Source organism: Panthera onca, chromosome A3 (genome assembly GCF_046562875.1).
Source record: "Panthera onca isolate mPanOnc1 chromosome A3, mPanOnc1 haplotype 2, whole genome shotgun sequence".
NCBI classification, from domain to species: domain Eukaryota; kingdom Metazoa; phylum Chordata; class Mammalia; order Carnivora; family Felidae; genus Panthera; species Panthera onca.
The window spans coordinates 5749396-5774895 of record NC_138341.1 but is presented as its reverse complement, the minus strand read 5'-3'; positions in this window follow the sequence as shown (position 1 = coordinate 5774895).

The following is a 25500-nucleotide window of genomic DNA, read 5'->3' as shown; positions in this document are numbered from 1 at the left end:
TCTTTTCAGTGGAAATCTGCTGCTGCTTTCTCAAAAATTAGGCATGGGTGTGCTTTTGTAGAATGGCACAGATAAGAACTTGCTGATACAGTTATAATTTGGTTCTTAAAGATGTGTTGGGTGATGCCTGGTCCTTGGCCAAAAGCTTCCGTTTTTCCATCAGGAAAAACTTGACGAGTTTCTGTTGAATCCGCTGTATCCCTCTTTTCCAAGTGCCATCTTACGCAAATTCATCTTTTTTAAGAGTGAACGTTGGCCTGGGTCTTACTGAGGAGTTTGGCAGGAGCCCCTTCAGTTGAGTGGGGGATGTGTGGGTTTGGAGGAAAGATCGTGGCCTGAGCCACCAGCCACAAATCTGGGTCTGCTTCTCTCATTCACTGGCCATCTCTGTCGGGGAGAGTCTTAGATTTTCATTGATTACAGTGATTTAAAAATTTTTTTTTAATGTTTATTTTTGAGAGAGAGAGACAGATAGAGCGCAAGCAGGAAGGGGCTCCTCCCCAGAGAGAGAAACAAACAGAATCCGAAGCAGGCTCCAGGCTCCAGGCTCCGAGCTGTCAGCACAGAGCCCCACACGGGGCTTGAACCCACGAACCGTGAGATCATGACCTGAGCTGAAGTCGGACACTTAACCGACTGAGCCACCCAGCCTCCCCGATTATAATGATTTGAAACATTAAAGGGAACTTGGACATAATTTAGTCTGCTCCTTCAATTTATGAATGAAGTGTTTGAGGCCCATCGGGTGGAGAGGCTGAGGCGGGCTCGCCGGCGAGCAGGCCTGGACGGGGTCCCCGGGTCTAGCTCCAGGTGCCTGCTGTCCTTCTTCCCTGCGTGGTTCAGCTCTACTGCCTTGTCTGTGAAAGGAGAATAGTACCACTGCCTGCCTTCCACACCGGTTGTTCGTGAAGTTAATAAGGTCGTGTGCAGAAGCCTATCGGGAACTGGAATTTCTAGCCCCTGTGCAGGTGACAGAGCAGAGGCCACGCACACGTCCTTCTATCCCTTTTGTGCCTTTATCCCTCATTTACAATGGTCACTTACACGTTACGATACGGATGGTGTCTTGGTTATTCAGAAGCTTTAGATTATGTACTTACTTCTTAAACACCTGCTGGTGGCAAGTACTGTGCTTGGTACTTAGGACTCAGAGAAAGGGGTGGGGGCTAATACTCACTGAGTTTGTGTGTGTACTACTTGTCACGTCCTCCCTGAAACCACCGGGGCTTAGGCGTTTTGACTGCTAATCCACTACTGAATAAGCTGAGAAGCCGCAGACAAAGCAGTGTGACCCCACCTGTAGAGAGAGAAGTGGTCAGTGGCTGTGTGTGTGACCCGGCGACTCTGACTCCGGAGTCACGGCCCTTCCCGTGGTCGGCTGCCGACTCCTGCCCGCGAGCGGCTTCGTCCTGAAGTCCAGGGTCAAGCCGAGGCGCACGGTAGTAGGTAGCGTTCACGGAGCGCTGGCTGCTGCGAGGTGCCCGTCGAGGCCCCGGACGGACGTGCAAGTGCCACCGCGTCCCGTCCTCACCAGCATCCCAGTGAGGACCTACTGTCACCAAAATGGCTTCACAGATGAAGAACCATAGGTGTCGGGGTGGGTGGCCTGTCCAGCCTCACCTGGGGACGCGGAACTGGGCAGTTCACAGAGGCGTGTTCTTCCTCCCACTGTGGCCATCCCGGGCTTCGTTCTGGCAAGAGAGATGAATGCCTGTGGGTGTTCGTCACACAGTAAGAACTTATTTTTAATTTCCCGTCGCAGCCCAGTGTGTGTGCACTCATACATGCATACACTTACACACCCATGCGCATGCTCACACATGTACACACAGTGCACGCACACGCACACACATACACACACGTAATGGCCGGACAAAAATTCGATGAGACGGTACTTGCCCTTACAGTGGTTCAGGGTTTCTCAGTCAGCGCTGTGGGCCTGAGGCTGGATCATTGTCCCATCGTGGGGCCGTCCTGTCGCTGTGAGGTGTTCAGTGGCACCCAGGGCCTCCCTGTCTCCAGACATCGCTAGCACTCCCTGGAGGGAGGAAGACCCCTCTGGTGGAGAACTACTGATGTCGGTGACACACTCTTATATTTTCCATACTATTCTGTTCTGTTTATTAAAGGAGAAAAGCTGGTTGCAAACTACGAAATTTATCTCCTGATTCACAAATAGGCCTTGGTTTGCCATTTGGAAATCGCTACCATCGGACTGTGGGACTCGGGGGCGTTTTGTAAAGAGGGGGAGGTAGAAGACCGTGATTTCTAGAGGCGGTGTTGCGGGAATTCTGTAATTAACGAGATCGGTAGTAGACATTTGAAGATCCAAGTATAGTATCCGGCAGGTCCTATTTAGGGGGACTGGGCCTTTCAGAATATGAAGACGGTAGGCTATTTGGGAGACACGGGAGATTGTTCGCAGATGACGTCTCCTCTGGAACGTCTGGGGAGGGATAAGACAGCCGGTAAGAATGTACTCAGTCCTCCCCAGGCCTCCCTGAAGAATCAGAACTCGGGTGCCGTCAGCATCTGGGAATGTAAAATGATAAAAGGGTTTTTTCCGTGAAGGATTTATTTGCAAATTCTACCCATAAACAAGACAAATGACTGTAAAGAAGTAAAACAAGTCAGTATAACCAGAAAAGCCTATGAACAGGAGGGTTTTGGCTTCTACTTAAAGGGAGGGCAGAACTGTACACAATTTTATTACGGCTCCAAGTCCAAAAGCAAGCTCAGTGTCAACAGTGAATTTGCGGGGCCTTCGTGAATGCTTCCGTGGTTTCGATGTCAGTGCGCGCTGAGCCCCATCACGAGCATCCGAGGGTGGCAGGCGGGGAACTAGAATGATGGTTTGGAATAATGCAGGTCTGAGTCGGAGCCCAGGTTCTATGCACTTGCTACAGGACCTCGGTCCAAATGCTTAGACCTCCAGTCTTCGTGTGTCTTGTCTTTAAAATAGGGATGCTAGTCTCTGTCTCAACTTTTAACTGCTGTGGGTATTGAAAGAAACAAGCCCTACAATGCCTGACACAGAGTATATATCCAGTAAATGCCATACAGATAAAAACCACCATTATTTTCATGGGTCGCAATGATGTTAAATACAATCCTGGGACAGTGGACCCTCTAGGTTGCTACAGGGAGAGGTGAGCTTCTGGAGGCCATGTTTTAAGTTGATGACCCCATGAGATTTGCCCAGAAACAGTAGCTGCTGAGCAGATCCCCTCTACACCTCCATGGTGAGAGGTGTCAGGCTTTCACGAAGCAGTCCCAGCGAAAGAACCTGGTGAATCACCACCGGGTCATGTTTGGGCAGCACCCTGTAGAGAAAGCACTTTTGTAAATGGGCTGTGAGTGCCTGCCGACTTAGCTACTCATCCACTTGAAGGGAAGTCGGGAGAGTGATTTTCACATTGTTGGGTTAGTCGTATATACTAGGTAGCCATTTGTATGAGGAGGAATTCTGAATTTGCATCTTTTTTGGTGGTACCTGTGAAAAAGTCTGCCGTAAAAATTGGTGTCCGTCAAAACTAGCATCACATTAGATGCATGTCGGGCGAAAGAAGCGTACTGGTGGAAGTCACAGTGGTAGCTGACCGCTCGTGCACGCGTGCTCGCCCAACAACGTTGCTTAGAAACACCATGTTATCCAAGGGAAACTCAGGTCAGGTTGGAGCAGCTCCCAGACAGCCGGTTAGTAAAGATAATTTGCAATGGGAAAAAGTCTAATATCTGTGCCAGTAATCTCTCTTTTCTCTTGCTATAACTTTTTCATACTTAAGGAGCTCGTTTTGGATAAGGTGTGGTAGATGTGGTTGGTCCTTCCTTCGATGAGGTAGAAGGCCGAATGAGAGAATATCTATAGATACATTTTATAAGCTATAGAGCACTGTATGAATGTACAGTTTGTCGGAGTGACTAAGTAGATATGGAAGGTCGGGGAGAAAATGGTAAAATTTGGTTACTAAAAAAATGATGCATTCTAGAAATTTCTGGCAAGCACAGGTAGGAAAGGGACCCCAAAGAGTGACAGTTGTGTCCTCCACCCCAGTGTTGACATAGGTCAGTGAGTTCCAAACTGTTTTATTGCCACAGCAGTGGCTCTTCTGGATGCCAGCACTCAACACCAGTTTGGATTTTGCCTCTCAAGGGACATTGAGATGCTTTTAAAAATCCCATCCTTTGTGACGAATGGAGTCAGAAGGCCCTCTTTTTTTGTTGTTGTTGTTGTTTTGTTTTTAAGATGCATTAAGAAAGCCAAAAGAATGTTTAGAGGAAACACTGAGATAAGCCAGTAAGAGTGATTTAAGCTTAAAGGCTTACGAAGTCCCCTAGCCGGGTGGATGCCCAAACTCCCCCCACCCCCCAGTGTATTAAACCGTGAGACTTTTTTTTTTTTTTTTTTGAGTGTGTGCCCCTGGAAAACTGTCGCGTAAAATAAGTAAGAGTATAGCTGCCGCAGGGGTGTTGGGGGCAGTGGACTCTCACACGCGCTCCTTTGTCCCCAGGGTGCCTTTTGGCACCCAGTCCGACTCCCCGTCTTCACCCAGAGACCCCGACGGGCAGGCCAGGTGCTCTGTGGGGGCCTGGGGCGCCCTCGAGGGAGCTGAGGGGTGTCAGCCAGGGGCGTCCCAGTGCCCAAACAGCCCATTCTGTCCGAGACTGGTCTCATGGGAATGAACATCCTGAAAGAGATGTTTTGTAGGATGCTTTCAGTGGAACTTGTGATCCACAAATATCCTCCTAGAATTTCCAGGCCACATTTTCAGCACATTTTTTTTTTTTTTCAAATCCAGTCCCTGGCCCATATGTGAAAATTTCCACATAATTATGAAACGCTCTGGTTGAATTCTAGTCAGCAGGAACTGAAGTCCTCTCCTCACCTATTGATTTACCTCGCTCTTCTTTTCTGGCACACGAGGTCAGCATCCCGCCCAGGATCCCGAGCTCTGCACTTCTATGTGAATATGTTCACAAGATAAAGGGAAGCGCTATCAATAAAGATCATTCGTGGGGTGCCTGGGTGGCATCCGACTTTGGCTCAGGTCATGATATCAAGGTCTGTGAGTTCGAGCCCCGCGTCGGGCTCTGTGCTGACCGCTCAGAGCCTGGAGCCTGCTTTGGATTCTGTGTCTCCCTCCCTCTTTGCCCCTCTCCACTCACTCTCTCTCTCAAGAATAAATAAAACATACCGAGGAGGGCACTTGTCGGGATGAGCACTGGGTGTTGTATGGAAACCAATTTGACAATAAATTTCATATTTAAAAACAAAAACAAAAACAAAAAGAATAAATAAAACATGAAAAAAATTATTTGTGAGTTTAAGTGTACTGTGTGTATGTGCATGCATATATATATACACGTATATATATAGGTATATACGTATACCTATACATGTATATATTCAAATATACACATATATACATATGTACAAGTATTCGTATATACATACATACACACACATATTTATACACACACACACACACACACACACGTATATGTATATATGTATACATACATGATTTTTCTCTTTCACTACTGGCCACAGACAATTACAGTCTGGGGTCCCAACTGCTTTCAGAACTGATACTTAGGCTTTGTTGCAAATTCAAAAGGTTGTACAATATTTGGGAGTCCTACATCTATCTGAATGAAGTTGCTCCTAGAAAGGCCAAGGCTCAGTGTCCTGATGTTTAGCTTCTGGAATAAAGTGGGGTTTCTCCCTTCATCAGCAAAGGAGTTTGACTCTCCAAAGGGCTAAGTGATTTCCACTTGCTCTCCACTCCTGCCTTCCTGTGTTCAACTTCTGAAGAGAGTAGACAGCTTTAGAAGACGCCAAAGGGAGGTGTTTCTTCACGAACACACACAGGTATTTTCACGGCACCCTGTACACCTTTTAAAGTGATAGACTGTAATTGTTTAAAACCTGGCTGCCTCTCCTCCCTCAGTAAGAAGTCCAAGTCTGCCAATTTGAACTTTAATGGTCTCAGCTGTTTCAGAGTGGTGTAATCACACTGTTAGATTCATTTTGCAGCTGGACTAGTGAATTATATTCACTCACATCCCGGCTTTACCTGGTTGACTCTGGGTTTTCGACATCTGCACCCACATGGGCATATAGTTACCTCTGGCCTCTCCCCAGCCAAGGAAGTCTTTAATCCTGGAGGAAATTGTTATTGCTGCCATCCCAGTGTTCTGTTGCTGCCGCGCCTTCTCTCCGAGAGGGTCTCCAGCCAGACGGAGAGGGGGCTCAGACACAGGGAGAAAGTCATGTCTGTGCACTTGCGGTTTCTATCTCTGGCAGATTTGTCAGGAGTTCTGACAACCAGCGAGGCCTGAAAACAGCTAGTCACGGTTACGGATCTCTCCTCAAGTTCACGGTCAGAACAGCTCCCCCCAGAAAGCCACGTCTGAGGGCAACCTTCACGGCTGCGCTGAATACAGTTTTCAGTCAGATAATGGCATTTCAGTCTGGGGCTCGGCAAATGTTGTGACATTCCCTCTGTCTAACCAGAGGTCTTTCCAGCTCTCAAATGCTGGCTGATTTGCAGAGCCGCCTTACGTATCCGTCTCTGATGGAGGATGCCTTCAACTTCCGTGTTGAAGTCTTTACAGCTGATCTGTGCAAAATGTTTTCGACCGGTACAAATACGGCCGCATATTGTCAATGTATTTCTGAATTTCCCTGAATCAGGGATGGGCTCTGTCTTCTTTTGTCCTAGTCTATGCATCCAAGTGAATTCACATAGGATTTGAGAAGCAGGAGCCCAGGAACAAGGAAGCGAACCCGCCACCGCTGAGCGGTGTTGGGAAAACTGAGGCAGGGGAGAACCTCTCGGTAGAACAGAAAACTGGTCAGGCCTGCTGGAAGGGACCCTTGTGTGTAGCCCCTGGTTTGCCTGTCATCCCGGGTTGTGTGGGGGAGGCACAGTGGCGGGTATGCAGTAAACACTTCCTGGCTTCCTGGCACTTCTGCTCGTGTTGAGGGACAGCACGGACTCAGAGCCCCTGCCCCCAGCAGCTCATAGGCTCCGGGCACAGGCGGCCTCACCCCCGAGCCGGAACCTGGGAAGGCTCCAGGTGTGTATAGCCTTCCAGCGGCACAGAGGGCAGTTTTTCCAGGGTTGGGGTGGAGACAGGAGGAGGTTGAGAAGTCCTGACAGACCGATAGAGGTTTGCAGGGGAGGGGAAGACGTTCTACCCGCCGGAACTCGGGGACAAAGGCCCAGAGACCTGGCACGCCGGGCCCAGGTGACTCAGGGAACTACCTGGCTACTCTCTAAGCCTGGCTCATTGATTTAGCCTTCTGGGCTTTGGTTTCCTCATCTGTAGGTGGGAGATAACACCCATCTCTGGAAAAGTAGCTGAATCATAGACGTGGCATGAAAATGTCCCGTTTTGCCTAAATCTTCTAAAAGGTATCTGGAGCAAAGATCTCATGAGGGAATTTGCTGGTTCCATGTCTCAACCCGGGTCCTTGCTGCCTTCTGTTCCAGGTTGGAAAGGAAATTATGGAAAAGTTACTCTTTTCCTTGTGGGGGCAAAGTGAACTAGATGTGATCTCATTCCGTCCAGACCCCTCCTTTCAATAATTTGAAGACAAAAAGAATTGGGAGTCAGAAAATACAGGCCACAGACTTGCCACAGGCCGATAGAGAGGACACCATGAAACCGTGGGGACTTACAACCCAGATTTTGTTTTTCGTTAACATGAGTCTGGCCCCATGCCCTGGACCCGACTAGCAGCCCACAGCTGCTGCAAACTGATTTATCCTCCGATGATCGCTGGTGCCACTGCCCATAACGTCAGAGAGATCCTGCTTTTCAGACTGTTTTTGAAAGACACAATGAAATTTTCTTAGCTGCTTTCTGTTCTCTTTGTCATCTGGCGTTTGGGGGTGCTGTGCATGGTTAGCAACTATTGTTTTTTTAAGTAGCTTTTGTTTGGAGATGTTTGGAGATGTTTGGAGGAGTACCAGGGATGATACGTCACAGGATTACCATTAAACACCCCCGACACCTGCCACACTGGATGCTCAGCTCTGTGTTTTCTTTGGAAAATGCCTTTTATGACTTCCTTTCTGTTGTTACTGTTCCTTACCCCTTCAACACATGTTGAACTAGAACCGAGGAGAAATCTGCCCTGATATAACTGATCTTTTTCCCTGCCCAGTTCAGAAACTGGTCAGCAGGTCTCGGAACTGAGCCAAGACATGGAAACACCTCAAGCAGAGGGTCCCCACGGGAGGTCATCACGTGGCGCTCAGCCCGGTGCACAGCCTTGCAGGAAAGAACCCAGAAGGGGCACAGGGGGAAGGACGGCACAGCCCGGTGGGAACAGCGCAGGCCTTGGGGTCCAGCAGACCTTGCTTGAACTCCCTTTTCATCATTTTCTAGCGCTTGAACGAGCCATTTCGTGCTTTTGAATCACGGTACTTGGTTTACACAACAGGCACAGTATAAGCCACCTCCTAAGAGTTGCTGCGGGAATGAACTTAGATGGTGTAACATCTACAAGACCTCCCCAACAGCGGCACATGGGAGATGCTCATGTAGCATCTATTACCGTGATTGTTTTTTATCTGGGAGGGGACGTTGTTTACGTAAGAATCCTCTCTTCCGCTTGCCCCCTGCCCCTTGGGAGGGTGTTTCCCATCCCATGGACTTGCCAGCTCCATCTGCAATTCCGAGTTCAAGATTCCACTCGAAGGGGCTTCTAGAGCCTTCTGCTAAGGTTCACCCGGTCCGACTTTAGCTCTGAGAATGTTTACCTGCATGCCGCAGCTAAATTGCTCATGAGAGCAATTTGTCACATCACTGCCCAAGAGAGGTTACGTCAGTAAAGAACGGGATAGAAGGGGACTGTCTGCAAGGGGTGGGATTCATGTAAATGTGAAAGTGTTATGTCTCCTGGGCCTGAGGGTTTGAGTGCTATGTAAGACCCGGTGCCCTGTGGCCCAGGAATCATCTCCGCGTGTACCTTGTATCGCATGGAGCTACCCCCGCCTTCCAGCCCGGGTTGGAAAGTAGCACTAGCAATCCAGTCACCCATGTTGTGCATTGGCAACAGCACATTTCCATTTAAGAGCGTAAGTGTGTGGGTGTGAATCATGCATGTTGTATAAATTCTGCTATGTGATGATTTATTTTCCTGACACCAAATAAATTACACTCAGTGAACTTGGCCTCCATTTACATCACCTTGTCTGTGCATCCTGGGTTAACCTAAAGGGAATTGATGAGAATGACAACTAATTTAGTGGGTGATGAGGACCCTACAATTTGGGCCCCGTAGGCAAATTATTTGAAAGGAGTGAAGAGTCAAAATAGCTCTTATGAACCCCGGGTTTTATAATTCCTAGAGGTTTTTCCAGATTTAGAAGCTCACCTAACACGTGCAGTACAAAGTTGAGCCTCCCTGGTGGAAACGAAGCCCCACACCAGCCCACATTTGAAATCCTGGAAGAGGCACTGATTATACACAGCCCTCAGTGGCCTACTTACCAGGCCTACTTCTCCGCTGTCTGCACTAAGGAAGTATAGAGAAGGCAGATTTTAAAGCAGAATTCGATTTTGAAATTAACTTTGTTGTAATAACCTAAGCTACCACGGGCCCCTTTTTAGAACCACTGCTAATACCAATATCCCTTTAGGAAGAAGTCCTGTTGCGACCTGAAAACTTTGTACCATGTTCCCGGGACCTGATTCCAGTTGCTGACAACTGACTTGCCTTCCCTTTCTTCCCGGAACAAGTCTTATTAGATTAGGTGTCTTGTAGTCACAGACCTGCAGGCAACCACGGAGGCCCCCCGCCACCCCCATGCTTCAACATGAAACTGGACAAACCACGCCCACAGAGGGTTAGCGTTTTGTTCCGTGACACAGAGCACAACCGTGTATGGTTGCAACCACATGGAGCCCACAGACTCTCTGAAGACAGTATGGTTGGTTCTCTTCCCTTGCCCCCACCCATCACGTCTCTGACCAGCTAGTCTAGGGACCAGCATCTTGACACCTTTCCGGAGTTGGTCATAAGTTCAGAATGTCAGGCTCCAGCCCAATTGGCTACCCCCATGAAACTGGAAAAGAAAAACAAAACAGAACAGTGACACTAACTACTCATTTGTATCCTATTAAACTCTATGAAATGTTAGCCTTGATTATTTTTATCTCCACAGAATTAACTGAACCTATCCTCCCCCAACACACACACACACACACACACACACACACACACACACACACACTTCTGCTTCCATCTTGTCACACTTTTAATTGGCCACTAAATCACTAAATGCTTTGGGTGATGTTTTCTAAATACCTCTGTGATGCCCCCTCTAATTGCTACAATCTCCACCCCTAGCCCCCTGCCACCAGTCTACCTCTCTTTGATGTCCCTCCCTGCTGACGTCAGAGTGACTTTTATAAAACCCAGCCTGGTCATGTCCCTTCTCAAATTCTCCATGGATTCTTCTGGGGACTGAATTGTGTCCTATACTGAGGCCCTAACTCCCAATGTGATGGAATTTGGAGGTAGGGCCTTTGGGAGGTGAGAAGATTTAACTGAGGTTATGAGAGTAGAGCCCCACGATAGGATAAGTACCCTTATGATACCAGAGAGCTTGCTCTCTCTCTTCACCTTGTGAGGACCAGTAAGAAGGTGGCTGTCTCCAAGCTAGGAAGAAGAATCTCACCAGAACCTGACCATACTGGCATCTTGATCTTGGACGTCCAACCTCCAGAACTATGAGAAACAAAGGTCTGTGATTTAAGCCACCCAGGCTGCAGTGTTCTGTGATGGCAACCTGAGCTAAGACAGGTTCCCTTTTGCCCAAAAGGGAAAGTACCAACTCCTTGAGATGGCATGAGGATCAAACCCGATTTGGGTACCTTAGTGCTTAGTAGATGGTTTCTGACTGTGTGAATGAATTGAACAGGGACATTTGTCTCAGAATTGATCTAAAGGTGGAGGTGGTGGGGGAGGAGGGAGAGCCTGTTCTGAGAGCCAAACTGGGGGTGTTGGATTCTGTGCTGCTGCTTGTCCCTGATGGTTAATTTTATGTCAGCTCGACTGGGCCCCAAAGTACCCAGATATTTGGTCAAACAGTATTTGGAGTGTGCCTGTGAGGGAGTTTCTGGATGAGATTAACAGCTCAATCAGTAGCCTGAGTAAATCAGATGCCCTCCCTGTGTAGGGTGATCATCTGATTGGCTGAAGACTGTGCAGAAGCAAAAATCTAGCAGGAACTCCTGTCTGACTTCCCCACTGGGACCTTGGTCTTCTCTGACCTTTGCACTTGAACTGAAACATTGGTTCTTCTTGGGTTTTAAGTCTGCCGGCCTTCAGATGGGAATTACACCATCGGCTCTTCTGGTTCTCAGGCCAACAAACTTGGACTGGAGCTATGCCATCACTCTCCTGGGTCTCTAGCTTGGACTGGAGCCACACCATCACTCTCCTGGGTCTCCAGCTTGGACTGGGGCTACACCATCACTCTCCTGGGTCTCTAAGCTTGGACTGGAGCTACACCATCACTCTCCTGGGTCTCCAGCTTGGATTGGAGCCACACCATCACTCTCCTGGGTCTCTAGCTTGGACTGGGGCTACACCATCACTCTCCTGGGTCTCTAAGCTTGGACCGGAGCTACACCATCACTCTCCTGGGTCTCCAGCTTGGATTGGAGCCACACCATCACTCTCCTGGGTCTCCAGCTTGGACTGGAGCTACACCATCACTCTCCTGGGTCTCCAGCTTGGACTGGGGCTACACCATCACTCTCCTGGGTCTCCAGCTTGCCAGCTGCACATCTAGGGACTTCTTAGCCTCTGTAATCGGATGAGCCAATTCCTTAGAATAAATCTGTCCTCTCTCTCTCTCTCTCTCTCTCTCTCTCTCTCTCTCTCTCTATGTATGCTTGTATACACCTGTGTATGTATGCACCACACACACACACACACACAGTTCTGTTTCTCAGGAGAACCCTGATGAATGGTGTCTGTAAGACAGCAGAGCCATGGCAGTGGACTGCAGTCATGGGGACAGTCCTTCTTTCTCCTCCTCTTAGCCCAGCTTAGGAGAGTGCTTCAGCATCTGTGATCTCAGAAGAAAATCAAACATTCAAGATGGGAGTAGAACGTGGCCTCCCCCAGGGATAAGCTGGTGCTGTGTGAGGGGCATCTTTGTTCCTGCTCAGATGATAAGAGTGCTCAGGTCATGTGTGTCATTGTTACCAGGTAGACCCTGAGGCCTGGCCATTGCCCTCCGCTACCGAGGCTCTCCAAGCTTCAGTGAGGCTGATGGGTGGAGGCAGGTAGCATACGGCCCAGGGCCCTGCATGCTTCCACTATAGAGGGGCAGCTGTAGAAAATTCCCGAGATTTTATTCCTTTACCTACTCTTGCTCAATCCAGGCATTGGAGGTGAAAGCAGTAACTGTCTAGAAAATGAGTTGCTGCAAAATCTGGACAGTAGTTAGTAACTCCTTGAACAATTTTACATTCAGCTGCAATAGTTTCTTTTCCATTTAGATTACAGTAAAATTGTGGTAAGTGGAATAATGGAGACCAGGGGAAGGTCCAGTTTTTGTGGCCTGAAGATTGTAGCAAAGGTATTTGGTTCTTTTTAAGAAAAGGAATTGGGACACCTGGGTGGCTCGGTCGGTTAAGTGTCTGACTTCAGCTAAGGTCATGATCTCATGGTTTGTGAATTCGAGCGCCGCATCGGGCTCTGTATTGACAGCTCAGAGCCTGGAGCCTGCTTCAGATTCTGTGTCTCCCTCTTTCTCTCTCCCTTCCTCGCTCTCTGTCTCTCTCAAAAATAAATAAACATTAAAAAATTAAAAGGAAAAGAATAAAAATGATAGGCAAATACAAATGAAAGTGAACATTTATTTAGAATGCGAAAACAAATTTTAAGAAGCTGAAAAGTATCACAACTATCACAAAAATCTTGAAAAATAGCATAAGATTTTCGCTAATTAACCACTTGACACTTCTCTAATACTTTTATTCCTACATCTTTGGCTGTACATCCTATGCATGCTTCTTCATTGGACAGCGGTTTATAATATTAGAGAAGAGTAACTCAGTCTTCTTAATATAGTTGTTTAACACTTATTTTAATTATTGATAGTTGGAATGCATAAAACATACAACTCCACACACAAATGGCCTTGCTGTTTATACTAAAGCTGCAGATTTGCATCTCACAAATAAGGGTATTGAGAAAGAGTATGTTTTATTGGATTTTCAGCAGTGAATTCATGGTGCATTTTTAAGTGCATGGGCTGCATTATCGACTGAATTCTTCTAGGAGACAGTTTCCATTTCCAGTAGGTATTGACGAGAGCTGCCTCCTCAGTCTGCCACTCTACATGAATAATGGTTAGAAGAATTTTTCACACATTAGCTTCTGGTTCTAGACAGACCTTTCTACTCCAAGAACGTATTTCCAGTGCCAAATGTGGTATGATGCGTTTATAAGACTATATGATCTCTGGCCCTGGACTTTCATGTTGCTGTGCCGTAGGAGTTGCCACACTGGGCAGCTAGAATACTCCGGCAAAGTGTTCCTATACTGGGACAGTCAACAAGAACTTTATTACACATGAAAGGGACAGAATCATATAAATATACCCCAGGAAATCCAAGCTATGTGTATCTTCACTCAACTTCTAATCCAAAACACAAAAATGTATAAGCCATGCCAATAAGAATCTGAGAGAAATATGATGGGAGGAGCGGGAAGTACAAAGAGGTCTTAACTGATTGCAGTTAAAATGTCTTTGTTTGGCAAGTTTTTCAAAAGTATAAATTTTTCAACCATATGGATGCATTGTAAGATCACCTCTCAAGAAACTCGTGGAAGACAACGTTGCTACTTTAGCTTCTTGGTAAATCTACCTCTTACAGCCACTTCAAAAATTACTGTACAGAAAAGTTAGGTTGGGTCTGTGTTTGTTCAGAAGTTTTCCTTAGGACAAAGTTAATATTGCAGGAAAATATATAAATTGCCTGGGCAAAACAAACTTTTAAGCTCTTTTAGGACTCCTGTTCGCATACCAAGAATTGCTATTCTAATTTCAACTTTTTCTCAGCCATTCTTTGGAGCAAGTCTCCCAAAGATTTCTTCATTTACCTAAAAATGAATGTGGACACATACCACAAAATGAAGGTTTTTGTAAATAGAAACATAAAATGTTGCTATTGGGATGTCCCCTTTCATAGCTTTTTAACATTATACTATGAGGCCTGGTTAACTGAATAAAACAAGAAAAGTAAATAAAAGGTATACAGATTGGGAAGGAAGGTGTAAGACTATCTTTGTTCACAGATTTCATGGTTGTCTATGTAGAAAGTCTGAAAGGATCTACCAAAAAAGTCCTGGAACTAATAAGCAATTATACCAAGGTTGCAGGATATGAGGTTAATATATAAAAGACATCATTTTCCTATATACCAATAATGAACATTAAATTTGAAATTAAAAACACAATATCATTTACACACCCTCAAAAATGAAATACTTAGGTACAAATCTAATGAAGTATGTACAAGATTTACATGAGGAAAACTAAAAAACTTCTGAGGTTGAGTGAAATCAAAGAAGAATGAAATAAATGGAGAGATAATCCATGTTCATGAATAGGGAGACTCAATATTGTCAAGATGTCAGTTTTTCCCAACTTGATCTATAGATTCAATGCAATCCTAATAAAAATATCAACATGTTATCTTATTATATTATAGACTGAATCAAAGTTTATATGGAGAGGCAAAAAACTCAGAATAGTCAACACAGTATTGAAGAAGAATAAAGCTGGAGGACTGATGCCCCCAACATCAAGACTTACTATAAATCTATAGTAATTGAGTAATCAAAGTGAGCAAGTAATACACTATAAATCAAGTATTCAAGTAATACCGTTACTGGTATTAGCAAAAGAATAGATAGGTAGATCAATGGAACAGAATAGAGAGCCCAGAAATAGACACATAAATAAATATAGTCAAGTGTTCTTTCACAATGGAGCAAAGATAATCTCTTCAATAAATGGTGTTAGAACAACTGGGCATCTGCATGCAAAAAAGCAAAAATAATCTCAACACAAACCTTACACCCTTCACAAAAATTAACTCAAAGCAGATCATAGACCTGAATATTAAAAGCAAAAGTATAAAACTCCTGGGAGATCACATAGGTGAGAAACTAGATGATCTTGTGTATGGCTGCTTTTTTAAGTACAACACCAAGGGCACAATCCATGAGTGACTGATAAGCTGGATTGCACTAAACTTTAGAATTTCTGCTCTGCAAAAGATAACATCAAGAGAATTAGAAAACAAGCCACAGACTGGCTGTGTGGAGAAGATATTTGCAAAAGACACATCTGATAACTTATTCAAAGTATACAGAGAACACTTAAAAGTCAACAATAAGAAAACAAACATCATGTTTTAAAAATGGACCAAAGAGAGGCTCCTGGGTAGCTCAGTCGATTAAGTGTCCGTCTTCGGCTCAGGTCATGATCTCATGGTTTGTGGGTTCAAGCCCTGCATCGGGTTTCTGCTGTCACTGTAGAGCCTGCTTCGAATCTTCTGTCTCCCTCTCTCTCTGCCCCTTCCCTGCTTGTATACGCTTGTGTTCTCTCTCTCTCTGAAAAAGAATCATTAAAAAAAAAAAAAAAAAAGGGCCAAAGACCTGAACAGACACCTCACCAACGAAGACATATGGATGGCAAATAAGCACATGGAAAGACGTTCCATATCTTGTGTCATCAAAGAAATTGGATGCAAATTAAAATAACAATCAGATACCACTACACAATTCTGAGAGTGGCCGCAATCCAGATCACTGACAGCACCAAATGGTCGTGAGGATGTGGAGCAACAGGAACTCTCGTTCACCATTGGTGGGAATGCAAAATGGTGCAGCCACTCTGGAAGACAGTTGGGCAGATTCTTACAAAACTAAATATACTCTTATCCTATGATCCAGCCATCATACCCCTTGGTATTTAGCTCATGGAGTTGAAGACTTATGTCTACACAAAAACCTTTATATGGATGTTTGTAGGATGATTGCCTTGTAGAGAACAGTTGTTTCATATCAGGATGTACTTAACATTTAGGAAAGTAGAAATGATACTTAAATTCACAAGAATAACAACTTTTTAATTTGGAAGAATCTCTCTAAGTTTTAGATCAGTCTTAGAGATGTAGGCTAAGAAGCCAAATCATGGTATCTCCCATAGTTTTATCTGTGTTAGATGATACAGAACTCGCTAATCTGTGTTCTTATGTGGACAGTACAGGAAGCTGAAATGCAACTCTGTGAAGTCACTGTTGGGGTTGGAGAGCAAAATTGGAGGAAAATCATGTCGTTATTTTAAAATGTAATCTGTGTTTTTCCATTTCTTTATATCTTCTTCAATTTCCTTCATAAGCTTTCTATAGTTTTCAGCATACAGCTCTTTTACATCTTTGGTTAGGTTTATTCCTAGGTATTTTATGCTTCTTGGTGCAGTTGTGAATGGGATCAGTTTCTTTATTTGTCTTTCTGTTGCTTCATTATTAGTGTATAAGAATGCAACTGATTTCTGTACATTGATTTTGTATCCTGCGACTTTGCTGAATTCATGTATCAGTTCTAGCAGACTTTTGGTGGAGTCTATCGGGTTATAAAGAAATGGAAAAACATTCCGTGATCATGGATTGGAAGAATAAATATTGTCAAAATGTCAATACTACCCAAAGCTATCTACACATTCAATGCAATCCCAATCAAAATTGCACCAGCATTCTTCTCAAAGCTAGAACAAGTAATCCTAAAATTCGTATGGAACCACAAAAGGCCCCAAATAGCCAAAGTAATTTTGAAGAAGACCAAAGCAGGAGGCATCACAATCCCAGACTTTAGCCTCTACTACAAAGCTATAATCATCAAGACAGCATGGTATTGGCACAAAAACAGACACATAGACCAATGGAATAGAATAGAAACCCCAGAATTAGACCCACAAAAGTATGGCCAACTAATCTTTGACAAAGCAGGAACGAATATCCAGTGGAAAAAAGACAGTCTGTGTAGCAAATGGTGCTGGAGAACTGGACAGCAACATGCAGAAGGATGAAACTAGACCCCTTTCTTAAACCATTCACAAAAATAAACTCAAAATGGATAAAGCACATGAATGCGAGACAGGATATAATCAAAACCCTAGAGGAGAAAGCAGGAAAAAACCTCTCTGAACTCAGCGGCAGCAATTTCTTACTTGACACATCCTCAAAGGCAAGAGAATTAAAAGCAAAAATGAACTATTGGGACCTCATGAAGATAAAAAACTTCTGCACAGCAGAGGAAACAACCAACAAAACTAAAAGGCAACCAATGGAATGGGAAAAGATATTTGCCAATGACATATCGGACAAAGGGCTCGTACCCAAAATCTATAAAGAGCTCACCAAATTCCACAGCCAAAAAATAAATAATCCAGTGAAGAAATGGGCTGAAAACATGGATAGACACTTCTCTAAAGAAGACATCTAGATGGCCAACAGGCACATGAAAAGATGCTCAATGTCACTCCTCATCAAGGAAATACAAATGAAAACCACACTCAGGTACCACCTCACACCAGTCAGAGTGGCTAAAATGAACAAATCAGGAGACTATAGATGCTGGCGAGGATGCGGAGAAACGGGAACCCTCTTGCTCTGTTGATGGGAATGCAAACTGGTGTAGCAGCTCTGGAAAACAGTGTGGAGGTTCCTCAAAAAATTAAAAATAGATCTACCCTATGACCCAGCAGTAGCACTGCTAGGAATTTACCCAAGGGATACAGGAGTGCTGGTTCATAGGGACACAAGTACCCCAATATTTATAGCAGCAGTTTCAACAATAGCCAAGTGTTGGAAAGAGCCTAAATGTCCATCAACTGACGAATGAATAAGGAAATTGTGGTTTATATACACAATGGAATACTACATGGCAATGAGAAAGAATGAAATCTGGCCTTTTGTAGCAACGTGGATGGAACTGGAGAGTGTTACGCTAAGTGAAACAAGTCCTACAGAGAAAGACAGATACCGTATGTTTTCACTCTTATGTGGATCCTGAGAAACTTAACAGAAGACCATGGGGGAGGGGAAGGAGAAAAAAAAAAAAAGGTTAGAGAGGGAGGGAGCCAAAACATAAGAGACTCTTAAAAACTGAGAACAAACTGAGGGTTGGTGGGGGGTGGGAGGGAGGGGAGGGTGGGTGATGGGTATTGAGGAGGGCACCTGTTGGTATGAGCACTGGGTGTTGTATGGAAACCAATTTGACAATAAATTTCATATAAAAAATGTAAACTGTGCAAGAAATAAATTATTTCTGACCAAGTTCTCTTAAGGAGCTTAAACTTGATTAATTCTCAGTCTAGATAAACTTTTACCTCTGGCAATTACATGCCACTATTACAGTGATTATTTTATAAAAGCAAACAAACACTATCTGGAGTTAATATTTGCTCGTGGGGAAAGTATGCCAAGAGCTTAGAATACGTTTACTGGAGATTTTGCTTGCTAGGTTTGTGTACAAAGTTTGAAACACCAAAATCCTTTTAGCATCATTAAAAAAAAAAACAAAATAGCACACAAAGAGTTGTACCCAGTAAAGCTGAAATCTGATATAGAAATAGGCAAAACCTTAGGAATTTTGGGTAATCAGCCAAATACTGTCTATCCCTAATGAATTCCAGTCCAACTAACTTTGCTGTTGAGTTAGTCTCTGAAATGACCTCTGCTGAAATCTATACTATGTGCCCTTGTGTATGTCAGAGTCATAAGTAATGGCTGAAGTCTTGCTAATTTGAAGATTAGATTAATATTATGCTAAACAGACTGTGGTCTGTTGGTTTAACCTACCCACACAAGAGTTAACAACGGGATGTTGGCTAATATTCTCAACAGGGAAGAAAAAGAAACTTATTTCTGACTTTTGTATCTGCTTAGGTGTCAAGATTAATAATTTGTTTTAACAGAGTTTTCTTTGACTTAAATTCCTGGTGGGCATATGTGACTACGTTTGAATTTCAGAAAATGTGTTAGATATCTACACATCCTCTTAATTAAGCCAGGGATCTGAGAAAAACTAATATTTTATGCTGGTATCATAATCCAGATATAATATCCTTCTTAAATTCACATATGATTAACCTTTATATCAAAAAAAGAAACATAACCATGATCCATGACCCTAGGTTTGCTACCATAATTCTCTCTATTAACCTATAGGCTGCAGGCTCAGTCAATGAAAAACGACTGGTGAGTGAGGGCAGAGGAGCCAAGTGGGCCACTATCTGGTCTTTGAGTGACTGACTTTCTTCAAACTTTATTGACTCCTGAATGTCTTGGGCCTCCTTGTTTATTGAGAACCTTAGGTAAGATTTCCGGTTGGCAGTGAGTAGGAAGTTAGATCTAAAATTTCTTTTCCACTTCTATACCTTGGTGTGTGCCTAAAACATTTTTCTTAGGCTGAAAGACAATAAAAATATGTCATATGTGCTAAGCTTTATGTATGTATCTGTTCTGAGGAGCTATGGAGGGGATGCTTTGTCATTTACTACAGTGTGTGTGTGTTTCTTCTCTGGAGTTTAGGAACTCCTCTTCAGAGGCTGGGTTTAATTTATTTGTTTCTAAAGAAGGACAGGTATTTTAGTTGTTATAGAGCCTTGTTTAGGGGAGAGTTTAAGATAGGAAGTAAGAAGCTCTTTCATAGGTAAGTCACTTAATTTTACTCCAACTCTGTTTTCTCATTACCAAAACGGGTCACAGGGAGGATTAAATGAGTAAATGCATGAAAGTGCTTAGAGCTACACCAAGCGGCCCCCACAAGGACAGAGGCCACACTGAGTGACCACCAAGGACAGAGGCCACACTGAGTGGCTGGAGGAGAGGGCACTGACAATCTTAGATTTCCAGCTCAGGGAGACTAGGAAGGGCATGGTGCTGAGAACCACAGGAAAGTATAGACACTAATGGTGATTGACACTTTAAATGAATGATATGTCTGCTTTTCACGATATAAATGAAAGTCTTTTAATGATGACATTGCTACCTCAAAGAGAAATAACAAAAATGGACAAATCCAGGAGTATAATGTGAGGAGATTTCTATCTGCTTAGGGCTTTGAAACTAAGAACCATGCATACTCTATACTGTAGGAGCTACCACCAAAAAATCGTTAATGACCAATCATTATTCTTTCCAACTAAGAAAGCGTTTCTCTAAATGTCTCAGAGTACAACTGGCTTGGGGAAATAGATGAGCAGCTACGATGTATGCATATGTGTATGTGCAAAGTTAGTGCAGAGTACGTCAACTTTGCCGTTTGCAGCTGGACTGTGCCTTTGGTAAGCTCACAGATAAGACTTACATATACGTAGAGTGAAACTTAATTCAGCAATTAAAAACTTCAGAAAGAAGTCACTGGATTTAAAAATGACATATTTAAAAAGTAAATGAATAAGAACTTAAAAATTATTAGTATTTGTATTTTATTTCTATTACACTATACCCTTGTTTACTTATTAAATAAACTTTCATTATGTACCATGTACATGGCACTATGAATATATATAGAGATATATGGGATAATGAGTTAAACATATTCCCATTTTATGGAACTCACAATCTAGTGGGAAAGATAAAGATTAAGCCATTATTAAAGCACTATTGTTAGTTAATTGGATTTTATCTTATTGGAAATTATTATTACTTGATTGGTAGAACTTACAAAGGAGTACACGGTGGGGAGAGAGAGGATAGCAAGTGAGTCAGAAGTTTGGTATGCAAAGGGCAGATGAGGAAAGGCTTTTTAAATAATGTTTTATTTGAAATAAATTCTGAAGGGTAAAATAAAGAGCATGACACAAAGGAAACACTTATGTGCAAATGACTAGAGGTGGAAAAAAGCATATAGATTTTAATGAACTGGAAAAAAAAAAAGGCCAGTGTGAAGAATCACAAAAAGCAAGAGAGAGCTGTCATATTCATGAACTATAGAAGCTTCTGGTATTTTATCCCCAAATTTTAATGCTTAATAAACTATCAAATAAAGAGAGAAACACCAATACTAGAAACTAACACATACAAAGAAAGAAAATAATAAAAGAATACTGACTGTCGTCACCTTCTTTAACATAGAATTAGAGGTGGTGGCCAGTGCTGTTAGTTAAGAAAAATAAGAGATATAAGGAAAAGTAAAACTCATTACTTGCAGTTGATATTATCATAAACCTAGAAAAAACAAAGAAAAAGAGAATCAAGAAACCATTAAAATTAATAAGAGAGTTTGCAAGGCATCTGGATACAAAATCAGTAAAATCAGTACTACTTGTATTCAGCAATTACCAACTGGAAAAGTTAATAAACGATCGTAGCTGTATTCACAATAGTAAACCTAATGGTGATTAATTTAAACAAGAATATTTAATAAGGGCATGGAATATTCTCTCAATAAATGGAAAGGCATTCTATGTCATTGATGGGATTTACCTACTTACTTACTTACTTACTGGGCTTTGAAGGGCCATGTGGAGATTTGAAAGCCTATTTTCTCCTTGTCAGACAAGCAACCATACTGTTCTTTACAAAAGCAGGCTGGGACGTAAGGATGTGACTTGTGCTGGCCTTCTGGTGTTTCTAAAAGGTAGTCACTGGAATCCATTCAGGAAGCTACTGAAACATTGTTAAGGGTATATAGGTTAAAGACTTCTTATTTCTTTAAGGCTCAAATATCACTTCATTGGTGAAGCCTCTCCAAAATGTGAGGCTCCCATTTTTGTGTTCATAGCACTGTAAAAATCTATCTAATCACCCTTAGCACATCATGTTTACATTACGTGTGCATATATTTCCTCCCTTTTTTAACTAAGAAATTTTTATTTGAGTATCGTTGATACACAATTTTGTTAGTTTCAGGCATACACTATAGTGATTCAACATCTCTATAGGTTACACTGTGCTCACCACAAGTGTAGATATCATCTGTCCGCATCCAATGCAATTACAATATCATTGACCCTATGTCCTGTGCCGTACCTTTATTCCCATGAGTTATTCATTCCATAACTGGAAGCTTATGTCTCTCCCACTCCCTTTCACCCATTTTGCCCATCTACCAATGTCCTTCCCTCTAGCAACCATAAGTTTGTTCTCTGTATTTATAGGCTTGATTCTGTTTTGTGTTTGATAATTCATTTGTTTTGTTTTGTTTTTAGATTCCACATATGAGTGAAATACCATGACTAATCATCAGGGAAATGCAAGTCAAAACCACAGTGAGATATCACTTTATACCTATAATAATGGCAAAAATAAAAAAGACAAGAAATAACAAGTGTTGGTGAGGATGTGGAGAAAAAAGAACCCTCTTGCACTGTTGGTGGGAATGCAAACTGGAGCAGCACCGTGGAAAACAGCACAGAGGTTCCTCAAAAAATTAAAAATAGAAATACCAGGGGTGCCTGGGTGGCTCAGTCGTTTAAGTGTATGACTTCAGCTCAGGTTTGGCCCATGATCTTGCAGTTCTTGGGTTCAAACCCCATGTCAGTCTCTGTCTCGACAGCTCAGAGACTAGAGCCTGCTTCAGATTCTCTGTGTCTCTTTCTCCCTACCCCTCCCCTGCTCACGCTCTGTCTCTCTCCCTCTCTCTCTCAAAAATAATAAACATTAAAAAAGTTTTAAAAATAGAAATACCGTATGATCCAATAATTCTGTTACTAGGTATGTACCCAAAGAAAACAAAAACATTAATTCAAAAAGATATACACACTCTAATGTTTAGTGCAGCATTATTTACGATAACCGAGATATGGAAGCAATCTAAGTACCCACTGATAGATGAATAGATAAAGTAATTGTGATGTACACATGTGCTCGTGTACATGCACGTGCACACGTGCGCGCGCGCGCACACACACACACACACACACACACACACACACAGAGACACGTGGAGGAATATTATGTAGCCATAAAAAAGGATGAGATCTTGTCATTTGTGAAAATATGGATGGAACTAAAGGATATTATACTAAGTGAAATAAGTCAGACTATATGTTTTTTATACTAGACTCTGAGTCTTTTAAAGGCAAATACCACGTCTTCATTCAGTTTTGTATCTCTTTTTCCGAGCAGAAAATCTGTGAAAAAGCAGGTGATTAACAGTTGTTTAATTCATAGAAAAAGCACGATTTTCTCTTAGTTTTTCTTGCTTGGCTATAGATTTCTATGATTTTTGGATAGAAATCTAGCACTTTGTTTAAAAATGTTACATGAAGAACCCATGCATTCTGGTTATAACGTCAAAGCCATTGTGTATAACAGTTCCAGAGGTACTAGGGACTTAGAAGTCCTTAAGTCAGAAACCTGGCTGTTGTTAGAGCCTGTGACTCTCTTGAGCATATCTCGGCTGCATAGATATTTCCACTGAGATGGGAGCAGTACAATCTGGGAAGAGTTCTTTGCTGGAGTCGTCTTAGATGTCCTTAGGATTATTGGCTTCTAAGCCTGAATATCCTAGTCATAGATCCATTGGTATCACATCACTTCGGGCACCTCAGATCTCCATGTTGGCAAAAAAAAAGTCTCAGGCGAGAAGCAGCGTAGGTCTTTGTTGTGATCGAAACATAAGCTGGGCATGGACATAGGCTCATGTCTGCTTTTTGTGTCAACGTTGTACAGGGGTGCTGGCCAGCCCTCAGAGCCAGAGTTCCTGCCTTGAAGGAGGCGTTGAGGTGTTTCATGCATGGCACGAGGGCGTTGTTTACGTCCCTGGTGACAGAGAATCATGGGAGAATAGGAATCGGAGGGTTTAATGTCTGGCATATGATATTCCTAGCTATGGTCTGAGTTACTGGCAGGTACTGCGGTACATGAAACACACAGGTAAGTGGCAAGCTGTGAGGTAGAATGCCAGCTCACCCCCTGATCACCGTGTGACCGCGCCATGTTGCTGGACTGTGACATGCTCACTAACGAGCAGCTGCATTTAGTGGCTGGGAGGAGCAAATGAGACGGTACTTAGGAAAATGGGTGTTTTGCAACTTCAGTTGCCGTGAATGGATGTTTTTATTAATCCATGTAAGCAACAATAGGGGAGAAGTTCAGGATGTTGCCTGGGGTCCGGGAGGAGACAGACGAGAGTTGGCAAATGGGTTCCGGTTCCTGCCTATCTTCCCGTGTCACTGGGCAGACGGAAAGAAAACCTGCACATTCTTCGTGTATGCTATCGAAAATTCGCTAAATAGAAGATGCAAAATAGGTGAGGAGGAGCTAATGAAGGGCGGGCATAGCGCGCCCATGCTTCAGAGCTTTGGTCTGTTCCCCCTTGGGCACAAAGCGCAGGACAGATGAGGAGTTTAGCGCCATGGATAAATGTTTTTCCTGAACGGAGATGAAGAAACGGCCCCAGAGATAAGAGACACTTGCAGGAGGGTCCTGGTGAAAGGAAGCCTCTGGATGGAAATCTCCTCTTGGAAATGATGAAGTGTGGACCAGTTAGTTGACCTCCGTCCCAGCCTGCCCCGGAGCACAGCAGAGGTGGAGCACAGATGCGGGAGAGACCGGAGGCACACGTGAATTCTTTGCATACAGACGTGGCAGGCGCTCATTTCGGAAGTCCTGGCTCAGGCTGAGAGCGAGTGGGGGTGGGAAGGTAGAGACCTGGACCTAGTGCTCTGCTGCTGCCAGGCTGGCCTTGGTGTCTTCCTCTAGGAAATATGAAGGTTGATGGAGCTGTTGTCTACCCTAAAATTCTGGGAAAGATAGAAAGATCATCTCTTTGTCTTCAGATGGTTTTATCAGTTTTACACGTTTCTCTTTTTTCTTATTAATTTTTTTTTTAACATTTATTCATCTTTGAGAGACAGAGAGAGAGACAGAGCATGAGCAGGGAAGGGGTAGGGAGAGGGAGACACAGAATCTGAAGCTGGCTCCAGGCTCCGAGCTGTCAGCACAGAGCCCTACACGGGGCTCGAACTCATGAACCGCGAGATCATGACCTGAGCTGAAGTCAGACGCTCAACCGACTGAGCCACCCAGGTGCCCCTAGTTTTACAAATATTTCTTAATCCAGGAGACTTCAATGTCTGGATGGGCAGAGATGTATTTTCTTGTTACAGAGATTTTACTCTGAGAATGTAATTTCTGATGTGGTTTAATATGTGTGTTCTCCAGGGACATTATTATTATTTCCCAGGTAATTTATATTTTCTTATAAATATTTGAATTTCAAACCCATTTTTAAGTTCCAAAGTTTAAAAATTTTTCTGGTGCCCTGTATTATTTTCCAATGGGAACTCTTGCCCAATTTCTTAGAACTTAAGATTAAACTCTGAGAAAAGTTATTTAGACCCTTCGTTTTAGAATCACATCTCTCCTATAGTTTCTCTTCTAAATTAGAAAAAAATTAGAAAGTTGCAATTTGAGAAATATCTTATTGAATTTCTCCTT